An 8,999-nucleotide genomic window follows, 5' to 3' on the forward strand; every position below is an offset into this window, starting at 1 on the left:
ATTAAACTATGCCAACAGTCTCTATCTGGGCCTCCCTGCTTATCTAATCAGGAAACTACAGATTATTCAAAATTCAGCTGCAAGGCTGATTAGGAACATCCCACTTCGTCATCACATCTCCCCTCACCTGAGGAGCCTCCACTGGCTCCCAGTAAAGAGAAGAATAGAGTTCAAAGCTCTAACCATAGCACGCAGGGATTTGACAGAGAAAGGTCCTAAATACCTCAAAGCTAGAGTACAGAAATATACCCAGACCAGATCCCTGAGATCCAACGATCAGAAACTCTTATCAGTCCCCGTTATAAAAAAGCGCGCTTCAGCGGTTGTTCATTCACTGGTAAGACAGCTGCACTGTGGAACATCATGCAAATAAATATTAGGAAAGCCAAGACAGAGAGACTGTTTAGGAAGGCTTTGAAAACTTGGCTATTTAACCTTCCATGATTCCCTTAGCCTCCCCCTTCTGCTGCTGCTAGCGCCGGGACACCCTCGTCGGGGGTAGCCGTGCACTTTATAAGTGATAATAATAATATTAATAATAATGACAAGGCGAGTCAGGCTCGAAGAGCTCAATCCATGAGCATCCACGTTGGAGATCAAGTCGTGGTAAAGGATCAACACCCTAACTGGAAATATCACACCCCATATGAGCCGGAGGTGTGGGAAGTTGTCAATGTCCACGGCACGATGGTATCGGCCATGTGTGGAACCCGGGTGGTCACGAGGAACACCTCCTGGTTCAAGAAGGTCACACAGTGCGCGCCAACTACCGATCAAGTCATGGGGGACTCGGAAGATAGAGTGGGGCAATCCCTGGAAATGACATTCCTGGCAACGCAGAGCGAACACAACACCCAGCCGGTGGAGAAACGGAAGCGGCAGAAGAACCACTGAGCCAAGGAACTGAATTCCAGGAGAGAGAAACAAATGTGGAAGGGTTGGAAGTCAAGGAGAACTCCCCGGAGCCAGAAGTTTGGTCTCCGGCCGAACCCAACCCCTAGTCAAAGACTAAGAGACTTTGCATGGTGTGCTAAGAAAGACTGAGTAACCACCCTAAAGGGTCCATGTATCTAAAAGATTAGAGGGATGTAGTGACGGAGCCACCCGGCCCGTTCATGCACGCTGAACACGCATCTATGCACCCCGAGGGTGGGCTTGCCCGAGGGTATAAATAAAAGGGCCCAAGACCGCTCGGGGTCTTGGCCCAGAGATAATACCAGCGAGAGTGTTGTCATTATAGTATGTCCCCAAGTCTGTCCAGGTCCTCCTATACTCGCGGCACTACAGATATGTCACTGTCCTGCTCTGTCCCTCCTGACCATTTGTGAGACGCCCACCCAAGTGAAATACTGCCTTTGCAGGTGAACGCTTGTAATCTGAACAGTTGAACTAAACCTGAACTTCCGTCGAATAAACAAGAAGCATAGGTCTTCCTGCTTTATTACCTCTCGTCCATCTTACTGTTCCAGTCTTTACAAAGTGAGCAGCCCCTCTGTTCCCCAGAAACATAATGCCTAGCAAAGTCTAAAAACGTGACCCAAGATGGCCGCTCTATCATAGAGTGGCCATCTTGGGGGACGTTTTGACTATCCCAGCATGAATGCAGGAAAGGAGGAGCCTGGCATGACCGCTTCCTTTTTTTCTTTTCTGCGAAACGAAGCTGTTACCTAGCAAGTCTTCAGTTAAGTGATTTCTATCTTGATATGACTGTTTCTTAGCTGACTGTCTTTCCGGTTAGAGACTTGCTATATCAGCCTCCTAATTCAGCTCTGGTATTCTTCGGATTACATAGAGTTTAGAACAGATCACATGAGATACAGATATCAGGATTACATAGGGCATAGAACAGGATCACATAGGATACTTATATCAGGATTACATTAGGGTACGTATAACAGGCTCACATGAGATACAGAACAGGATTATGTAGGGTACAGAACAGGTTCATGTAAGATACAGATATCAGGATCACATAGGCTACATATAACAGGATCACATGAGGTATAGATATCAGGATTACATAGGATGCATATAACAGAATCACATGTGAGATACAGATATCAGGAATACATAGGGTACAGAACAGCATTACATGAGATACAGATATCAGGATTTCAAAGGGTACAGAACAGAATCACATGAGATAGAAATATCAGTATTGGATTGGGTGCAGAACAGGATCACAAGACATATACTTAATAGGTTTATATAGGGCACATAACAGGATCACTTGAGATACAGATAACAGGAATATATAGGATACACATAACAGGATCCTACACTGTGCAGGTACCAGGTGCATATGAAGGTCAAATAGGAGGATTGCAGGGATGCAAATAACAGGTTCATACAGGCTACAGATAACAGGAGCACATGCGGTGCATATTACAGGACCACACATAGACCCCATAACAACAGGACAGGGTACAGATAGCAGAAACACACCAGATGGGATATGAGGATTAATCAAGCGATGCAGATATACAAATCACACAGTTAAGAACATTACAAAAAAGATGCATATTACAGGATCATACAGGATGCAGATAACAGGACAATGTGTTTTATATTATAATACAGTCACATATGGTGCATTTAACCGGAGTATATGTCATGCACACATGGCACAGATAACATGGTAAAAGCTGCAGTTTCTTAAGGAAACCTTTCCTAAAAAAATCAAGACTTTTGAATGGATAATCTGCATCTAGATCCAAACTTTTATGAGATTACCATTTAGAGAAAGAATTCCAGTTCTTTCTATAAGCAGACAAAGTTGTCAATTTCAGGATCATTAAATATCTCTTGCTGCATCCGTAAAACTTCTTATCTGTACTAAGGCCCTTGACTCACGCTCCAAGTCACCAATTGGAGGTGTTGAAATTGGAGAGGAGACAAAATTACAGGTAGTTTGAAGAAGTTGACCCTGGAAAGAGTCATCAGCAAGGAGAACCAAGGACATCTTGGCCAAAAAAGTGCTTTCAGGATGACGAAAACCTTCTCCTCCCGAATGTTCTGAAGCATCCTCCAGTGGAAGCGAATTGGTGGAAAAGCATAAAGAAGAGTATAGGGCCGTAGGATCGATAAAGCATTTCAAGCTCAAGCCTCCTATTAATTCTTCTCTGTGCAAATAACCAGAACAATAGCATTGGTTGAGGAGGCATACATGTCTATCCAGGGGTCCCCGAATTTAAGGCAGATCTGATTGAAGAGAGGAAGGGCCAGATGGAGGAGAACAGATGAGGGAAGAATGCGACTCAATCTGTCTGCCTGGAAATTGAAATCCCCCTGTAGATAAATAGCTCTCAAGGACAAAAGATGCTGCTCTGTTGAGGCACAAATGCAGGATGCCAAGAGGTTCAACTGAAACCTCTCACCTTCAAGGTCTCCCCAATTTGCACCCCAAACCCATAGACTTGCATCTGCAAAGGAGGAGAGAAGAGAAACAAAACACCTGTTTCTAGATTTGGCTTGTGCAACCACCAACGCAGGTCCTGGAAAATTGCTGGTGTCACCAAGAATGTCTTGTCATTCATTGGCTGATGCTGGATTCCAGTGTTGTACCAGGTGTTTGATCACTGGCTTTAGATGAAACTGGGCCCATGGGACCACAGCTGTATTTGCCACCATCAGACCTTGAATTTTCGACCAAAACCTGGACGGGACTGAAAAGAGAATTGTCAGGGCTCGTATAATTGTCAGGAGAGTGTCCATTTTGTTATGTGGAAAAAAGACAGCCACTATCTGCATGTTGAACACTGCCACAATTGTTCTGCTGGAGAGGTTGAAGGTGAGACAGAGTGTTCAGTTTAAAACCCACCTCCTGAGAATGGTTGTTGCTTGGGCCATTGCTTGGTGTGCCTTAAGGAGAGAAGAACATAAATTAGCCAATCATTGAGGAGTGGAGACCACGAAATCCCTCTAAGCTGTACGGCTGCTACAACTGGAGCCAATACCTTGGTGAAAGTCCTTGGAGCTGTTGACAAACTAAATGTCAGGGCTTGGAACTGGTAATGTTTCCTACACACTGGAGATTCTCTTTCTTGTCAAGACAAATAGGAATATGAAAATAGGCATCCACCAGGTCTAACTTTGCTAAGTAGTCATCCTTCTTGATCAGCAGGATTATAGACTAGAGAGATATCTGGGCGAAAAGAACTGTCTTATTTACTTACTCGTTGGGCAGTTTCATTAAGTTTATCCACAAATAACTTAGGACCTGAAACAGAAGCTTAGAAATTAAAGACTTCTGATTTTAATCAAGCTTTTAGTACTTGAGTTAAAAAGCCCTACATCCCACAACTGCTACTCCTGCTACACATGCTAAGGTCCATAAATTGTTGAAGGTTGCATCAGTCAGAATTTGTGATAAGATCTCCATCCTGGCAAAAATGTCAGTAGCATCCCCTTTCTCCTGTATTCTGCCATACAGTTTTTCAAAATCTTTTAAAATGACTTTGGCATTGGTGCATGCTCGCAAGCCTAGGTTAGAGGCAGCATAAGATCATTTCAGTGTTGATTCTACCTTCTCCACTGGATCTGATAATGTAGACTCCTCTGTCATAGAGGTGAGTAGGATGTCATAGAAGACAATCTGGACAAGGTGACTTTAGGGATTTTGGAGAAAATATTCATCAAACCATTCAAGAAGACATCGCTACTTGAGAAACGTAGGAACATATTGTTTGTCAACCTGATCTGTATGCACTGTGACACTTTGCCCATTGACTTTTCTTCAGTAAAACTACCATGAATTGTTCTTTGTTTTAACTATACAAAGTCACTAGTTATGATTTTAATAGTTTGTTTATTGTTTGTTTGATGCACTCTTTTATGGTTATTGAAATAAACGAATAAAAGAATTTTATGATGATGTTTGACGAAGTCTTTCCATTCTTTGCAAAAAATCTTCTTCATGACATCAAGGAGTTGCTGATCCTCACCTGTTTTTCCACTGTACTTAGCATAAAATCCCTGCCACTTATGGGATTGTTTAGGAAAATCCTATACCTCCTTTATGTGACCCCACATGTCCTGAAAACTTTTTCCCAGGAAATTTTTTTCTTTGGGAGAGGTACCCAATTCGTCATTGATATCAAACTTCCCCATCTGCTGGAGAAGGGCCAGATAAAGTAGCATCCAGAGCTTGGGTAAACATTTGTTGGAGTTGTGCCTTGGATAGTTGTCAAATATCCTCATCCTCCAAAAACTCCACAGTCTTTATATTTTGAGTCGCGTTCACTGTGGGAGATGAAGTCATGCTCCCACAGTGCTGGAGCCAAGATACAGGAAGCAAGGAGTGCTAACACCACTACTCCTATTTATACTTGTGACCTAGCAACCAAAATCTGGTTCCTGTGAACCAGTGTGCCTCCTTGCATCAAGGGCACTGTGTGCACTTGCGAGGCCTTAGAGAACCACTACAACTGAGTTTGTGAACGCCCTGCAGCCCGCTGAGGTGCAGCCCCTGCCCCAGCAGAGCACATGAGCAGGGAGCGCGTCCACTGACAGAGCACAACTATCTTATTTCTTCAGCAGAATGGTAAGTCAATATCACATGAAACATTGTCAAAATGCGTAAAAGAAAAACGTAGCATAATACTATCCGCTATATCAAAGGGGTAACCTAACTAACCCTACAGCATCTGGGTGAATAAACAATATTATATACAATTAAAATGCTTAGGGACAAATATAAGAACTATACAGTAAGATGAAGAAACACTTAAATTATTCCTTCCTACAAGTTTTACTCTCTTGATTAATCAACGTCTATTTCAATCATGGTCAAAAGGCAGTTCAAACAACAGTCTTGAAAGATATTTTTTTTAAACAAACCTTTTTTATATATTTTTCAAATTTCAGTATGTGTGCACATATGCAATCATATATTCTTATATACAAACCATTATTTTCTCTTGAACAAAAACCACAATATTTACACTTAATCAAAACATGTATCTACTATTCCTCATTGCCCTATTAGTCAATAAGGATGCTTCCAATTTTTTTAAAAAAAAGAAGCATTCCTTTCATTGGAAGATCACCCTTCTAGGAAGTACTACGAGGTATATTACTCCACCCTCAACCTTTTTACAGTACTTTCAACATTTTTTACACAATGCTTTAAATTCACATGGGTGTCCTCAATTCCTACGGTTGATGCGTTTCAGCCCCACTGGTATCGGGCCTCATCAGGACTAGGGCGTTTGAGCATACATTTTACAAAAATGCCCTAAAAAGTTCAATATAAGTGTTTAGCTACACATGTGCCATGTTAGAAATTTCCAAAAGATTGCTCTTAGTGGGATTCAGACGTAACCAATGATAACCAACACTCAAGGAAAATAAGTCTACAATTACCACTTCGGAGTAAATTTCAAAGGCCTCTACGTTCTTCCAACTCCGCATACCCTACCGCAATGCTGCTGCAAACAAAAATAAAATGACCAATGCCCAATGCGGTATGGTACAAATGTCCGCCTACCCACCGCAGCAAACAGTTACATGCAAACTCGGGGCTAGATTTACATCTTTACGACAGCGCTGCATCACTTCTGTACTCCCTTGTGCTATAGGGCACCCTGCTGGCTACCGGCTTAATTCTACCTCCCTCTCACACATGTGCCTGCACTTTTCTTTTTTATATCAGTGATCTCGCTGACAGTTCAGTTGGACCAACAAATCCAAAGCTGGTCCGGACTACAGCTCCCAGAATGCATCACATTCTTAATAAAAGTGAACAGAGATGCGCTGGTTACACAGAGTCACCCCCCCACCAGGTCTCTCAACACCTTGATCTACATTTTGTAAAAAATATTCAGATGTTTTTTGTAATGGCCTAAATATAGTGCTTCAGTCTATTCAGCCTCAGTCCATTGTGCAGTGCACTAGCTACCTAAGTCTATGTGTCAATTAGCAAATTCCTTTTTGGCAGTGCATAATGAGGTAGCTGCCTGCAGTCGTACAGTGTGTCACATTACAAGACATACAGTTACTCACTCTAAGAGGGTGACCGAGGTCAGACCTTGTTACATTGGCCCGGTCCAGGAAGAGAGTGTGCAGCTTCAAAGTGAACATACACTACTCTATTGCAGCAGATATTCAAGCACTGAGAGCAGCAGCTAGCCCCTTTTGACCCCAGAACTGCACAGCAGGGAAGCCTGTGCCTTGGAGAGGGGCAGGGGTTGTGTAATCTCCTGCAGCCAAACACGGGTCACAAAATGGAGCGAATTAAGCTGTAGCCCTCGTGTGAGACCTTCATGAGAAGTTAAAACTAATGACTGATGGGAGATTCAGATACAAGGAGTCACTTCGGTCTTCAACCTCCAATGGGGCAGCATTTTAGAAACTCGTCCAACTCTGAAATAGTACATTCATAACTCAATTATCCGTGAAAGAGGGCGTGTGCTAAAATACCTGCCTTCCATAATTTTTGACATTTAGGTGATAGAGACCTTTGCTGAAAATTAAATTAGGGTAAGTGCTCTGAAGCAAACGTTGTGCAGCTAGTAGCAATGTGAACTGCAAGAAAAATAATTCACTGATTATAATAATTGGACCAGAGCCTTCCTTAATGTACTTGGACAGGAATTAAAAATTTGCGAACATACGTGACAAGAATTTTCAATTCTATTATGGACACAGAGGTGAGGATTATGCTTTCTCATTTCTTTATTAGAAATGCTCAGCATCCAATTAGAAAACAGTTAGGAAAAAATAAACTACAATACCCATGAGTACTTGGGTATCACATGACAGATCATAGAGTAACCAGTATAAAACATCCCATAGAGAATACCAAATCCTCTTTCTTTGGCGACTAAAACAGTTCAAAAGGAAAAATGGTCAGTCCAATATGAAGTTCAGAAAAGAAATAAACCAGCGGAATAGAAATCCCTTGAAAGGTCCGGATACTTGAAGCCATAGACAACTGGAAACGGAAGATAATCATCAGGCAGGTTGAACCGGGCTGGACAGCAGTCTCTATTTAGGATCAGACCCTGAAAAAAGATATAGAGCCGTAATGCACATTCCTTGTATGTAGAAAAGTAAGAAACAGAGGGGGTAAAAAACAAGGAACAGTGATATATAAAATACCATATGCAATTAGCAATAATCAATTACAAGGTAACACTTGCAAAATGCAGAAAGATGGGTGGGATAATCCCCGCCTCCGTGTCCTTAATAGAATTGAAAATTCTTGTCACGTATGTCCGCAAATTTTGAATTCCTGTTCAAGTACATTAAGGAAGGCTCTGGTCGATGTCTGGACCAGAGGCTCCGATTATTCTTGTTCAAAGCTGATCCACCACAAGAGAAGCAATATGTGCAATTGGTTTATAGTAAAAGGTTTTGAACACAGAATCAGACGACCAATTAGCGGCCTTCATGATGTCAATCAAAGTCACTCCCATCGAAAAAGCTTTAGAAGCCATAGCCCCCTGTGCTGAATGTGCACCAAAGATAGAGACATCAATACCAGCCTCAGTCATGAGCCATCTGACCCAACGGGCTAACGTAGCTGGGATGACAGGACAAAAAGGCTTCTGTAAAGCAATTCACAATTGCCCTCACATATCCTGACGAAAAGGAGCAGTACTCACCTCATAATCCTTAAAACATAGACTACGCAAAGTTTGGGATTATTGGGAAAAGATGGATAGGAAACAGAATATGTATTACATTTAGTGCGTCTGGAAATAGCAAAAGTAACACCCTCAGGCGTGAAAATGCGACCTGCCATGTCCAGTGCACGAACATTAGACAAGTGTTTGCATGAAACAAGACACAATAGCATATTCAGTTTTGCTGAGAGTTGTTTGCGGGATAAAGAAGAATTGGAAGGCCAGGCCTCCAAGAATCGCAAAACAATGGAAACATCCCATGGGGCAATGTATTTTGGACAAGGCGGTTTCACTAGGCGAATACCTTTAAGCAACTTAGAAATCAAAGGATGTTCACCCGCAGGCTTGCCATCAATATTGATATGACCTGCT

Source organism: Lissotriton helveticus, chromosome 7 (genome assembly GCF_964261635.1).
Source record: "Lissotriton helveticus chromosome 7, aLisHel1.1, whole genome shotgun sequence".
In the NCBI taxonomy this organism is placed as follows: Eukaryota; Metazoa; Chordata; class Amphibia; order Caudata; family Salamandridae; genus Lissotriton; species Lissotriton helveticus.